At 42.7% G+C, this 13,784-nt stretch overlaps 1 pseudogene; it reads left to right on the top strand.

Moving 5' to 3' along the window:
* Positions 1–7,920: 7,920 nt before the first annotated feature.
* Positions 7,921–9,331, top strand: LOC148184485 (uncharacterized; annotated as a pseudogene).
* The last annotated feature ends 4,453 nt before the right edge of the window (positions 9,332–13,784 follow it).

Here is a 13,784-nt window from a genome sequence, read left to right as displayed (position 1 = left end):
TAGACATGATGTGAGTGTTCCTAAATGGGCATGAACAGCTCCTTTTCACTTTAGTGTTGAGATTTGGAAGTGACAGTACAAATCTAACCACCATTTTCTATACATAGCAGACAATTTCTGCCTTTGGGGAAGGTTTTTTGCATATCCTGAGAAATATGGATTTGCCACCTGCCATGCATGGGTTGTTACATGCTACATAGCTGCAGTTGGAGGAGAAACTTTCTTGCAGCTCAGTCAGAACTTAAAAAAATTATGCAAATTCCCACCAGGAGCAGCATGACGCATTACTGTGATGGAGCGGGATCAAGCTGCTAATGAAAAGCTTCTGTTTTCAGAAACACTGAGACACAAGGTATTGGCCAGGAGAGAACACTGCTTTGCTCAAGACCAGTGGATCCGTTGGAAAGCTGTCCATGGAGCAATAACCACAGCTCTTGAATCGTTTATCCATTGAAGTAATTTCATGGTTGCTTAGCTTTTAATGAGTTAAAATTACTAACAGACCTAACCTGTGGAGGAAATCTGAGATCACTAGAACCACAGTATTCTACAAATGGTCTTGGCATACCTTGTAATTTATCTTGAAAAGAAATAGATGTGTTTTTTTTACAGAAAAGCCTCTGCTGTGGCAATACATTCACAGGCTTACCATTGTCTTCAAGGGTACTTTAGCATGGGCCACTTTGCTGTTCTGGCATTCTTCCCCATTTCGTGTTTGAAATATATATCTATCTGGAACAGAAAGTCAAAAGTTATCTATCACTGGAGAGTTTTGGTGCAGTAAATTATTATGGAGGTCCATAATCCTCTAGGCAAGTTATTATGGTTGAGGAAGGCTCTCCAGTATGAAGAATCTCTAACTGAATAAATTTTACTGCCACAGCTCAAATTTAAGAGTGGAGATAGGATTCCCATGAAAATTTTTTCCCTGCAGCACTTTTTCTGCCTGAGTAAATTCTGTTTCTGTCTGTGGCAAGGATGTTCACGCAGTTGGATACCTGAACCACATGCAGTACCCAGCATTCATATGGATATCTAACTGAGGAAGAATGGTCAGAACATGCTCTGCAGAGACATACAAATATTTATTTGAACTATCAATGTGATAGATTTTACTAGCAAAATAAGGTCTATATTTATAGGACACCTGAGTCACTAGCAGTAATGAATGCAATTTGCCTAAGGTGAAAACATCTTTTCAAAGTTGTGTTTTTTGATATGAATATACTGATGTCTTGAAAATGTATTTTAATATATTATATGCATGGAGAAGAGACTCTTTCTATAGAGTCCTTCACTGAGCATCTAGAATAACCTGACAGTTAGATGTAGGTCTTAAGTTTATGCTTGTTAATTTTTGTCTTCACACTGGGTTACCTGTACTTTGGGTACTGATATTTGAGGTGTATAGTTTATTTACATATTTATTTTCTCTTTGAAGCAGCAAATAGCAGGGGAAGGACATCTAGCTTTTCATCTGTTTTTCCTGTATTGGGTTTGTGCCACCAGGTTTTGGTAGCAGGGGCTAAAGGGGTGTCTTCTGTGGGAAGCTGCCAGAAGCTGCCTCTGTGTCTGGCACAGCCAATGCCAGCCAGCTCCAGGACAGACCTGCTGCTGGACAAGGCTAAGGCAATCAGAAATTGTGTTAGTATTAAGGATGAAAAATTTTTGCACAGATATAATTGTGGACAGACAAGAGTGAAGTGAGAATATGTGAGAGGAACAGCCCTGCAGACAGCCAGGTCAGTGCAGAAGGAGAGACAGGAGGTGCTCCAGGCACTGGAGCTGAGATTCCCCTGCAGCCCCTGGTGCAGCCCATGTTGAAGCAGCTGTGCCCTGCAGCCGTGGAGGTCCATGGGGATGCAGAGATTCACCCACAGCCCATGGAGGAGCCCCAGGCTGGAGCAGGTGGATGTCTGAGAGGAGGCTGTGACCTCTTGGGAGGCCCAGGAGCTGGTGCCAGTGCTGGAACAGGCTCCTGGCAGGGACATGCAGAGCTGTGGAAAGAGGAGCCCAGACTGGAACAGATCTCCTGGCAGGACTTGTGACCCTGTGGGGAGCTCATACTGGAGCAGGCGGTGCCTGAAGGACTGCACCCTGCAGAGCAGTGATTCACACTGGAGCAGTTTGTGGAGAACTGTTCCTGTGGACTCACATTGGAGAAGTTAATGGAGAATTGTCTCCTGTGGGAGATACCCCATGCTGGAATGAGAAAAAGACTCTTCTTCCTGAGCAGGGGCAGAAATGTGTGATGAACTGACCATAACCCCTATTCCTAGGTTCTCTGTGCCAATGGAGGGAGGAGGTAGAGCCCAAGAAGGAGGTAGGGGTGGGTTTTTAAGATTTATTTCAAGTCTCATTATCCTGTCCTGATTTTGTTAGTAATGCATTCAATTAATATCCCAAGCTGAGTCAGTTTTGCCCTTGTTGATATTTGTCAGTGATCTCTCTCTGTCCTTATCTCAATACATGCACCCTGTTTTCTCTCCCCTGTCTACTTCTAGAGGAAAGTGATAGAGCAGCTTTTCAAGTTTGGCTTGACATCGAGCCAGGGTCTACCCACTATACATGTATACCTTAATTTCTTCTTCCCATTTCCATCTAGATGCAATGCTGTGGAATTTAGACTAATTTAAATTACCATCCTCTTCTGAGAGGAAAAAGGGGAGGGTGAAAGAATTTGCAGTCCTTGTAATATGCCAAGACTGTTTTATTCCTGTGGTAGAGTTAACCAATGTATTGATCTGGTCACAAAATTAGCATACTACTACAGCACTTTGCATAATTTCTATATTTTGTTCATCTTGTTTGTCAGATTTCTGGATTTTAATATTTGTTTTTTAGGAGCTGTTAACTTGCCAACATTATATTGTTTGGTTTTTTAGAATGTGCATCCTAAAATATATTAGAACACTGGTTTTATATTCAATATTACCTTATTTATTATACCTGTCAAGTCAGTGACAGAGGTTAGGATAAGAAATGATTCAGCTGAAGGAAAAGAAGTCTGCCTCAAGGTTTTTAGTTCTCAAAGGATACTAGACAATCACATTTCTTTCCCCAACTGCTTAAGTTGGAATCTGGCTAATCATAGCCTGTGTAAGCCAGGAAAGAAAGGTTGGGTGGATAGACTTTTTGGACAGCCCCTTCCAGGGTGGCTGAATTCAAGATTTTGAAATGGATTTCACCTGTCTTTTAGGGGTTTTACTATAATTTTATATATTATAAATATATATAAAAATATTATATATATATATATATATATATATATATACACACAATAGATACTATATAGATATAGTATATATATAATACATACTGTTTTCCTGATGTTTTTCTTTAACCATAGTTAATTTTTCACAACAGAGAGATTTTTCTAAATGAGATGTGAGTTCTGAATCTTTCTGACCATTTTTTTTCTGACAGAAGGCAATTGTAACTTGCAGAAGCTGGTCTGAAAAAGGCTAAGGTTAGGCAGACATCAACCTCTCTCCTGGTTAGTGTCCTTGCTTATCAGGGACACACAGAGTGTCTTAACCATCATGTGGCACCTCAGTCAACACTGACTGTGATGATCTTGTTGCAACGGGGAATGCATTTCTGAATACTCTTAACTAGGACTTCTTAATATTTTTAACAATCAAGGAAAGAGGAAGAGAACTATTTATCTGATAGTAAAATTGGAATTGAATGCCTTTAATTACTCTGTTGTAAAACAAAAATGACATGACAGGGATGTGAGACTTCTGATTTTCCCTTTGTATTTCTTTGAACTTTTCTGGTTTTGGCTGATAGCTGTCTGCTCAGCTACTAGGGTTTCAATATGGAGATATGCACATAAAATTGTACTAAATGGAAATTATGTTTTCATACATTCTCTTTCATATACTGAGCACATGAATTTTACATATGCATGGAGACTGGAGTAGTGGAGAGTACCTGAAGAATATAAAGTACTTCAGATGCATCCATAGTTGCAAACATGAGAACTTCAGGACTGCTTTCTGCTGATAAAACAAACAAAGCAAACACGTTTGGCTTTCAGGAACTGTTACCTTGGATGACTGTACTTTGATTAGCAATGGATGGCTCTCAGGTAGCTCTGAACTCAGATAAAAAGCAAACTTCAATACATGGAACAAGTCTGAAACTTTTTTTTTGTTAATTATCTAATAGTAAGTTGTTAGGAGGAGGAAAATGGGCTGTAGGCTTTCAGCTGATGGCAAACATTTTATCAAAAATGGTTTTCCTACATTTTTGGTGGTTTAGGTAGGCTCAGAGACAAACTGTGAAATTTAAAAAGCTTTCAAAGTCTAAAATTGTTAATGTGTAAGAGTTTCACAGGAAACTGTGTTAATCAAGCCCACCTGTTCCCTTTGCTTTACAACATTTTCTTAGGAGCGGCTGCTCCAAAAACAGTTAAGTTTACACAAGTGTAATTAGAAAATGTAAAAATTAGAGAATTACGTTGGCATCACCTATAATTAATAAAGAAATGGTTGCAAAGGACAGAGCTTCAATCTTCTCTCAGAAACTCTGAATTTACTCCTCTGTCAGAGGAACTGAAAAATCCTCTTCCTAAGAAGCCCAGGTGTGTTATGGACTGGAACCAGATCTCAGTGGGAGAGTGGTTGTCCTGCACTCAATAGGGGTACAAATGCTTCAGCTTACTGGGGCTGCTTGTTAACTGCCTCCTGGGGTACATTAGTGGAATTAGGCACATCTCAGAGCTATTTCAGTTCCTTTTTTGCATTTAATGGCATTTTAAGCTTATTGTAACTGAACTGAGAAATAGTTACAGAATTTTTCAAAGTGTCTTTCTGTTTTTCCTCACAGCTCCACTTGAGATATACAAGACTTTTTAACACTGTTTATTGTCCAGCTAGTTTGCTTTATGGTATTTCCTCACACTGCTGTCTCTAGCTTAAAATGGTAATTTGCAACAAAAATATGAAGCTAACTAAAATTTCCATCAATATAATGTTCAAGTGTTAATAATCCTGGTATATTCACAGAAAAAGTGTGAATTTTTTACATCTCGAGATATGATCAGTATTTGTTTTTCTTCAATAATGGGTATTGTAGTTAGAAATCTCTGGTGCAATGAAAAAATGCATATACCAAATTTTAGAGTATTATCTTTGATTTAACCTACTTGATAATTTTGCTGTGCTGTAATGAAGGTAGTAGAATTATTAAAAGATAAGTAATCAACTCACTTATTAAATACTTGAAAACAATTTGAGGGAAGTAGATAGAGTGGGTATCAATAGAAGCTGGAGGTTGTTGGCAGTTCTGTTTGCATTTATAACAGTTTCTATGACATGAATTTGTATTTTCCATTGAGAAATATTTTTTCACACTTCACACATTTTTTTTTTTTTTTTACTTCGAAATTGACATCCATCACAGTTGTCAAGATTTTCAGCATTACAATGCACACCTGCCCCAAGCTTCAAGGGCTAGACTTCAATGCACAGAAGGTAGCAAGCACCATTCTTGCTGCAGCAGGAAGACTGGTGTTGCAGTGTGTTTCTTGTTAATGGTCTGTTCTGTTATTGCCCAAGTTGATGGTTTGGTCCAAATGAGACCCTCCCACCCCACACTGTCAATCTACCCTGAGTGTCCTGTCAATCTGTCTTAGGCCCACCGCATGCTTGGAATTCCACTTCGGAAATCCTCTAAACCTCGACACTTGATTATTCCATGTGACCCAACTTTCCCCCCCTACCTTCCTCATAGGATGATGATTTTGTGAACCCTGCCTTTTACCCTCCCCAGGATATCTCTGATTAGCTGATGCTTTGTACCCTCCCTTTGAACACCTCCCTATTTCAGCTGTTGCACACTCGCATTTTCTGTCTTTTGCCCCCAAGATTCCCCAGAGCAATAAATCCTCTATTATCCCATGTTAAAGACCTCCCTCTCATCCTTGCCTCCTCAGAGCGCACTGACAGCCAAAAAGCTGTAGAGCAAGTGCTCTAGTCACACCTCGGGTCATCCTGCTCCTGGGCTGTGACCCACTCCTGGAGTGGGCCAAAGTGATAGAGACAGATAAGCTCTGGCAAGATGTGATAGCTGGCGCCCACCGCGAGGCCCTGTGAACGGACCCCACGGATGAACTGTAGATTTTATCCAAGAAGTTCTGGCTGTCAGCTGCCTCTGAGTGCAGCAGACCAGTTTTTCAGGCTCTTGAGGGGAGGAAGTGATAACCCTCTAGCATCCAGAGGACCACTTCCCTGAGGAGGACTTCCCTGCAGCCCCTGTCCAGTGGACCAAAGGAGGGTGAGTATACCCCAAGTTAGGCTGAGGGTGGTCACAAGCTGTGGGAAGGGTACATTGCTCCCCAGGAGTGGTGGAGGGGGGACCACGAACCTACAGGCCACAATATTTGGCTGCGGAAAGCACCCTGTCCCTGAGACTGGCCCTGGAACTTTTATCTTTAGTTTGTTAAGTTGTTTCTTTTGCTGCAGGGGAGGGTGGATTTTTGCTGTGCCAGCAGCTTAACATCAAGGAAAATGGGTGGGAAATTGTCAGCACAGCAGAGAGGGATCTATTTTCAAATTTTGGGTACCCTGGAGGGTGGGAAAAGAAAGTTTTCAAAAGGGTTGTTAAAAAAATTTGTTCAGTGGCTTTCCTTCCACTTTCCAAGGGTATCCCCAGAGGAAATATCAACCATCTTCTGGGATGTAGCTGGAAGCAAATTAACAGCTTTGACAAGTAAAGGTGATGCATTGGTTGCTAAATTCTTTTCATTGTTTGTGCTAATTTGATCAGTGATAGTTGAGGAAAAGAAAGTGGAGGAAAAGCTCGAACTAACACCCTCACCTTCCCTGTCCCTTGATCCAAAATCTTTGTCCCTTGCATCAGGAAGTCCGTGCCAGGCAAACCACGATGAAACGCAGGCGAGCTACCGACTGCCTGGCCTCCCACAGCCTTCTTGGAACCCTTGCCTTGAAAGCAATGGCCACGCTGTCAAGGACCCTTTCCTAAACCCCTTTCCCAGCTGTTAATCCTCCAGGTCAAGTGAATGCCCCTAAAGGAGATTCCCAAGTTTTCCCTGAGTCCTCCCCTGCCCCTCAGAATGATCTCCAAGAGACACAAGATGGTGGAAGCCACATGGCTCAGGCCCCACCTTGTGCTTCTTCTTCCCAGAATCCCTTTCACCCTGTTCCTGCCAACCCCTTCCTATCCCCTGACTGCACCCCTACCCATGTCCCTCCTTCTCCGCCCTTCTCCCCAAACTCCACCCCTTCCCTGGGTTACCCCTTTCTTTTCCACCAGCTCTGCCTCCCATTCCCATGACATCAGCTGTTCCCATGATGTCACCTGTGAACAGCAACTCCCATTCCAATTGCTGTCCCACCCCTGTTTCCTCCTCCTTCTCTGGCAGCTCTCATCCTCTTCCAGCTTCAACTTCCCACAATGGCATGGGAACTGGAAGCCATGAGACTAAAAAACAGAACCCGGAACAGGAGATCATCTCCTTCACTGCACCTGTAACCTATACCCAAGCAAGAGGAACCCCTAGGTGGCAACCTTTTGATTATCAGCATAAAAAGGAGCTTTGCAAGGCTCAGAAGGAGTTTGGGAGAAAAAGTGAATATTTTAAAGGTCTTTTAAAAGCCACCTTTTCCTCAAACACTCTAGTTCCTGATGATATTAGGGATTTGTTTGCATGTCTCCTAACCCAAACAGAATATCTGTTGTGGGAGAGGACATGGAAGAGATTTATTAAGGGAACTTCTTCCTGAACTCTTGCAAAGCCCTGACTGTGCCATTGATGCAGATAACAACAGTATCTCAATGGACCACTTGTGTGGTGAAGGGGATTGGTCACAAGCTAGAGCTCAGGCTGAAAAAATACCACAGCCTGTGTTGGAATAGGTAAAGAGAGCTGCAGAGAAGGCCTGTATCCTTATGCCCACAAAAGAACCTAAGCAAAGTTATGTGAATGTTAAACGGTTTCTCTCTGAGGCTTTTATAGATTTTGTTGAAAGGCTCCGAGTCGAAGTGGAGAGGCAGGTTGAGAGTCGGCAACTACAGGAACAGATAATAATGGAAGTATCCCAAGCAAATGCTAATGACGTCTGCAAGAAGATCATCCTAGGCCTGCCCTTTGAGCCACCACTGACCCTCGACTTGATCATCAAAGCCTGCACAAAGAGAGCCATCATCCCAGAGCCTCGAGGAAAAGGAGACAGAATGGAGAAAACAGCTGCTGCTGCTAGTCCAAAAATACACCAACAGCCTTTTCAGTGTTTTAACTGTGGGCAAGAGGGACATGTAGCAAAAGTTTGTCCGAAGAGGCAACTTCTGCAAAATAAACCAATAAGTTCTCAGGGGGGAGGGGGACAACCGCTTCCAAAAAACTAGATGGGAAGCGCGGGCCTGCGTTGTGTGTAGACAAAAATGAAGCAGGTCAAAATAGGGACCCAGAGAAGGTTTGGAAGCCACAAACTCCCTTTAAGCTAGTTGTGACACAAAACAGATTCTTTAATACAGACAACTGGCAGGTTGTGTCAGTTGACCCACTTGACAAAGACTTATTTGCTGGACTGGACTGTAAGTATGTCGTTATCGGGGACACCAAGCACACACCCCAGGAGATTGAAATCTCTCCAGCAATTATCAGAGCCGGAGGCACTGATTCTCGTGGTGCGTTGTGTCCACCCACCCTTCTATATGCCACAGGGCCAAATCATCACCCAGGTGATTCCAACGCCACATGAGATGCCAGTGGACGATTCATCACCAGGCGTCTACTGGGCAGAAGTCATTAGAGAAGACAAGCCTTGGATGGGGTGTGGTCTCCGGCGAGGTGAAGATTACCTTCACCTTGATGGAGTGTTGGACACAGGGGCAGATGTGACAATCATCCCAACCACCAGATGGCCGTCACATTGGGAGTTGCAACCCGTGATAGGTAAAGTACAGGGCATTGGGGGTGCCCAATTCACCGAACAATCTAAGAGCATCATCGAAATTGAAGGGCCAGATAGGCAATTGGCCAGCTTACGCCCATTCGTTTTAGCCTATAAAGTTCCCCTGTGGGGGACAGATGCCATGTCCCAATGGGGAGTGAAAATTGAAATCCCAAAAACTCTTGGGATTTTTCATAGCGGCTGCTGATGAGCGCCCTGCCCAGAAGCTGAACTGGAAAACAGAACACCCAGTATGGGTAGATCAGTGGCCGCTGAATAAACAAAAATTGAAGGCGCTCAATGAATTGGTAGAAGAGCAGTTAGCAAAAGGCAACATTGTGCCAACCATCAACCCTTGGAATTCCCCGGTCTTTGTTATCAAGAAGCTGGGAAAGGACAAGTGGTGACTCATCTAGGACCTTAGAGAAATTAACAAAGTCATTGAAGACATGGGGTCTCTTCAACCAGGAATGCCATCCCCATCAATGCTCCCCCACAATTGGAATTTGGCTGTTATTGATATAAAAGACTGTTTCTTCCAGATTCCCCTTGACCCTGCTGGTGCCCCACAGTTTGCCTTCTCAGTTCCCTCCATCAATCGAGAAGCTCCAGTGAAGCGCTACCATTGGCGAACCTTGCTGCAAGGCATGAAAAACAGTCCCAGTATCTGCCAGTGGTACATTGCTTCATTGCTGTCCCCAGTGCGTGCCAAAGCAAGAGAAACCATCATCCTGCACTATATGGATGATGTGCTGGTGTGTGCCCCCGATGATGATATACTACAGCACGCTCTTGACCTAGTTGTCAGTGTTTTGATTGCTGCAGGATTTGCACTCTAAAAGGACAGAGTTCAACGGGTGCCCCCTTGGAGGTATCTGGGGCTCCAAATTAGCAAGAGGACCATTGCTCCTCAAAAATTGATGATCAGAAACAACCCGAAAACCTTAGCTGATCTCCACCAGCTGTGTGGGTCCTTAAATTGGGTAAGACCCTGGCTGGGCTTAACAACAGAAGACCTAGCCCCACTTTTCAACTTATTGAAAGGGGAAGAGGAGCTGAGTTCTCCTAGGGTCCTAACCCAAGAGGCCAAGCTAGCTCTGGAGAAAGCTCAAGAGGCGATGGCAACAAAACAAGCTCGTCGCTGCCTGCCAGACTTGCCATTTAAGTTTATTGTTTTGGGAAGATTGCCACACCTCCATGGCTTGATTTTCCAGTGGGATCAAGGTCAGAAGGATCCATTCTTGATCATAGAGTGGGCATTCCTCAGTCACCAGAGGTCCAAAAGTATCACCAGGCCACAAGAGTTAATAGGTCAATTGATCTGGAAGGCCAGGGCCAGAATGTGAGGACTGGCAGGGTGTGACTTCGCATGCATCCATCTACCACTTACCCTAACATCAGGTAAGTTAACAAAAGTGGTTCTGGAGCAGTTACTTAGGGAAAATGAGACGCTCCAATTTACTCTAGATAGCTACCCAGGACAAATTTCAATTCATAATCCTGGACATAAATTATTTAATTTGGCATTTAAATTAGTCCCCAAGGAAAAACAAAGTCCGAGTCCACTCAATGCTGTGACAGTTTTCACAGATGCATCTGGAGCAGCCCACAAGTCAGTGATGACTTGGAAAGATCCTCAGACTCAGAAATGGGAGACAGATGTAAAAGAGGTTGAGGGCTTCCCTCAAATTATTGAGTTAGACGCAGTCGTCAGAGCCTTCGAGAGGTTTTCTGAACCTTTTAATCTAGTCACTGATTCAGCCTATGTTGCAGGAGTAGCATCTAGAGCCGAAAATGCTGTTCTAAAGGAGGTCTCTAACCCTAACCTGTTTAAGTTACTCTCAAAATTATTTTATCTTGTTTCCCACCAAGAGCAACCTTTCTATGTGATGCATGTTAGGTCACACACTTATCTTCCAGGTTTCATTGCAGTGGGGAACAGAAAGAGCAGACGCCCTGGCCGCCCCGGCTGAGATGGTCAACCTGCCAGACGTCTTTCAGCAGGCAAAGCTGAGCCATCAACAATTCCATCAAAATGTGCCTGGCCTAGTACGCTAATTCCATCTAAAGCGGGACCAGGCCAAAGCCATCGTAGCTACATGTCCCAGTTGCCAAAGGTATGCAGTACCAACCTTGAGTGCTGGTGTAAAGCCTCAACAGCTGTGAGGTGTGGCAGATGGACATGACTCACGTCCCTCAGTTTGGCAGGCTGAGGTATGTTCATGTTTCAGTGGATACTTTGTCTGGAGCAGTCTATGCTTTTGCCCACACAGGGGAGAAGACCACAGATGCACAAAAACACCTAGTGCAGGCCTTCTCTGTGTTGGGGATCCCTAAAGATATTAAAACAGATAATGGTCCCACATATACCTCCAAGCTCTTCCAGGAGTTCCTGCAGAAATGGGGAGTAAACCATAAAACAGGCATCCCTTACTCCCCCACAGGTCAAGTCATCATTGAGCAAACACATCAGTCGCTCAAGAGTCTCCTAGAGCAGCAGCAGTGATCCACCACAGATCAAACTCTGTAAAGCATTGTTTACCATAAATTTTCTAAAGTGCACGTTTGAACACCTTAACCCGCCTATTGTCAGGCATTTCAGCAGTAACACACAGCTGAAATTGAGAGAACACCCCCCAGTTTTAATAAAGAGTCCTGAGACAGCAAAAGTAGAGGGCCCATTTGAGTTAATCACTTGGGGTCTGGGATACACTTGCGTGTCCACGCCCTCTGGGTTGAGATGGGTCCCTCAAAAGTGGGTCAAACTGCACATCCCCAAGCCTGTACCATGATCAGGTCAGTCCACCAAAGATGCAACTGTGGCTTCCCTCCAGAGGCACCGGTGCCAAGGAACTGGAAAACCTGATCCCCTAATTGATAGTGTCAAATTATCCCTGACTGTTCTTTTTCCCAATGATATGTCAGAAGATTTTAGTTAATGTTTACCAATGAAGTCAATCATGTAGCAGTATCCACACAGCAGTCCTGGTGGAGAAATGTGTTCTCCCAATCAGAATCTATTCCTCAATGCCAAAACTCTTCTTCTTAAACAGGAAACGGGGAGATGTTGCAGTGTGTTTCTTGTTAATGGTATGTTTGGTTATTACCTAAGTTGATGGTTTGGTCCAAATGAGACCCTCCCACCCCACACTGTCAATCTACCCTGAGTGTCCTGTCAATCTGTCTTAGGCCCACCACATGCTTGGAATTCCTCTTCAGAAATCCCCTAAACTGACCGGAACATTCATGGCTGCACTTTAACTGCTAGTTGCAGGTTGATTATGAATGCCCAGTGCACCATTTAGTAAGAAAAAAAACAGAATAAAAGTGCTTTTGCAAATCCACTTTTTCAAACTCTGTTACTTTGTAAACTTGTTAACTCTACTGCTTCGGCAGCAAAACAGTGTATTGAATTGAATTGAAGATGGAGCTTTTGAGTGAACTGCATTTCCTAGCTGCAGCAGATTATATAAACCTAGTTGACCATTCAGTTTCTGAAGATGCTGATACAGGAGTTGAGAGATTCTGATTTCCTTCGGGCTCCTGACATTAGAAAATCAGCTTAGATTTTGTGATTCCATAACTAGGTCAGCATGAAAACAGTATTGATTCTTTCTAGGCAGGCAGACTAATATGTGGACATTAATATTTGGAAAGTTAAAAAAAATTTCTTTGCAAGGAGGACCTTTCTTGAAGAATAGTGGATATAGGTATTGTGTGATGGCTTTGAGTTAAGATGCTGTAACTGATAGAGTGTGTCCCAAGAAGCCCAGTAGGCATTACGTTACTTCAGCAATCTGATCATGTTGCAGCATATCAATATTGCATGCAGTGCTGCTTTGGAAAGACATTGTTTAGGATGAGGAATTTGTACTTACATTTCTATTCAGAACAGACAGAAAGGTCCTGCTTTTTTTGTGGAATGGGACCTGTATGTTTATAACAAGAAATAGTGATATGCATGCAAGTGGTATACAGGAGGATGGTGGTGAGTCGTTCAGAGTACTACCGGAGATCCAAAGGCTTCTGTTCTCTGAACCACATGTTTATGGTAAAGCACATATAAATTGGATGTTTCAAATAAGTAATAGACAGTCTCTCCCTTCAAAAGTGAAATATATGTTTCTGTATGAATATGTGGAGGTGATGGTAGCCGATTAAAAAGGCAATGTGCAATGTGCTGCAAGTCTCGAGGAAGACAACACATGCAAACAATTAAAAAGAATGAACTGTCATTAGTCACATCCTATGTGAAATGGAGCTGATACACTTTCTGTGTCTTAGTTTGCTATCTGCTTTTGAAATGCATTCCATTCTGCCCCTAGAAAAAAACATGAAATATTCATCATTAAAGAGGCAGTCTGATGGGAAAAAGAAGGTATGATGAAAAGGTGCAACTGGTAGCACTATTACTGTGGGGAAGGAAATAAAAAGACTGATATAGAGTGAGAACAGAGTTAATTCCCTGATCTTTTTGCTGCAAAAGATGTTATTTTATTCTATGAAATATTACATTTTAACATTAAATATTAATATTAAATGTTGTTATTAAATGTTAATGTTATTTTTAATTGATTAATATAATTTGATGTTTTTAATTAATATTAAATAAGTCCTCTCTCCACCAGAATCTCACTGTATCTATGAAGGAGAGGTAGAAAGCTCCTACGGCTTGCTCTAAGAACTTGTTAATTGTTTGATTTTCTGAAAAATCCTTCTGCAGGATTTCTGGGAAATCCCTTGCTCTAAGAACTTGTTAATTGTTTGATTATCTGAAAAATCCTTCTGCAGGATTTCTGGGAAATCCCAGAGGTGCAGTTGCTACTTTATATGGGTACTTTATACAGGAACTTTTTTTGT

The sequence above is a fragment of the Pseudopodoces humilis genome, chromosome 4 (genome assembly GCF_049639895.1).
Source record: "Pseudopodoces humilis isolate 2021_Gansu_Grassland_sample_001 chromosome 4, ASM4963989v1, whole genome shotgun sequence".
Classification (NCBI taxonomy): domain Eukaryota; kingdom Metazoa; phylum Chordata; class Aves; order Passeriformes; family Paridae; genus Pseudopodoces; species Pseudopodoces humilis.
Note: the sequence above shows the minus strand (reverse complement) of the source record. Positions and strands in the feature narration are given on the sequence as shown.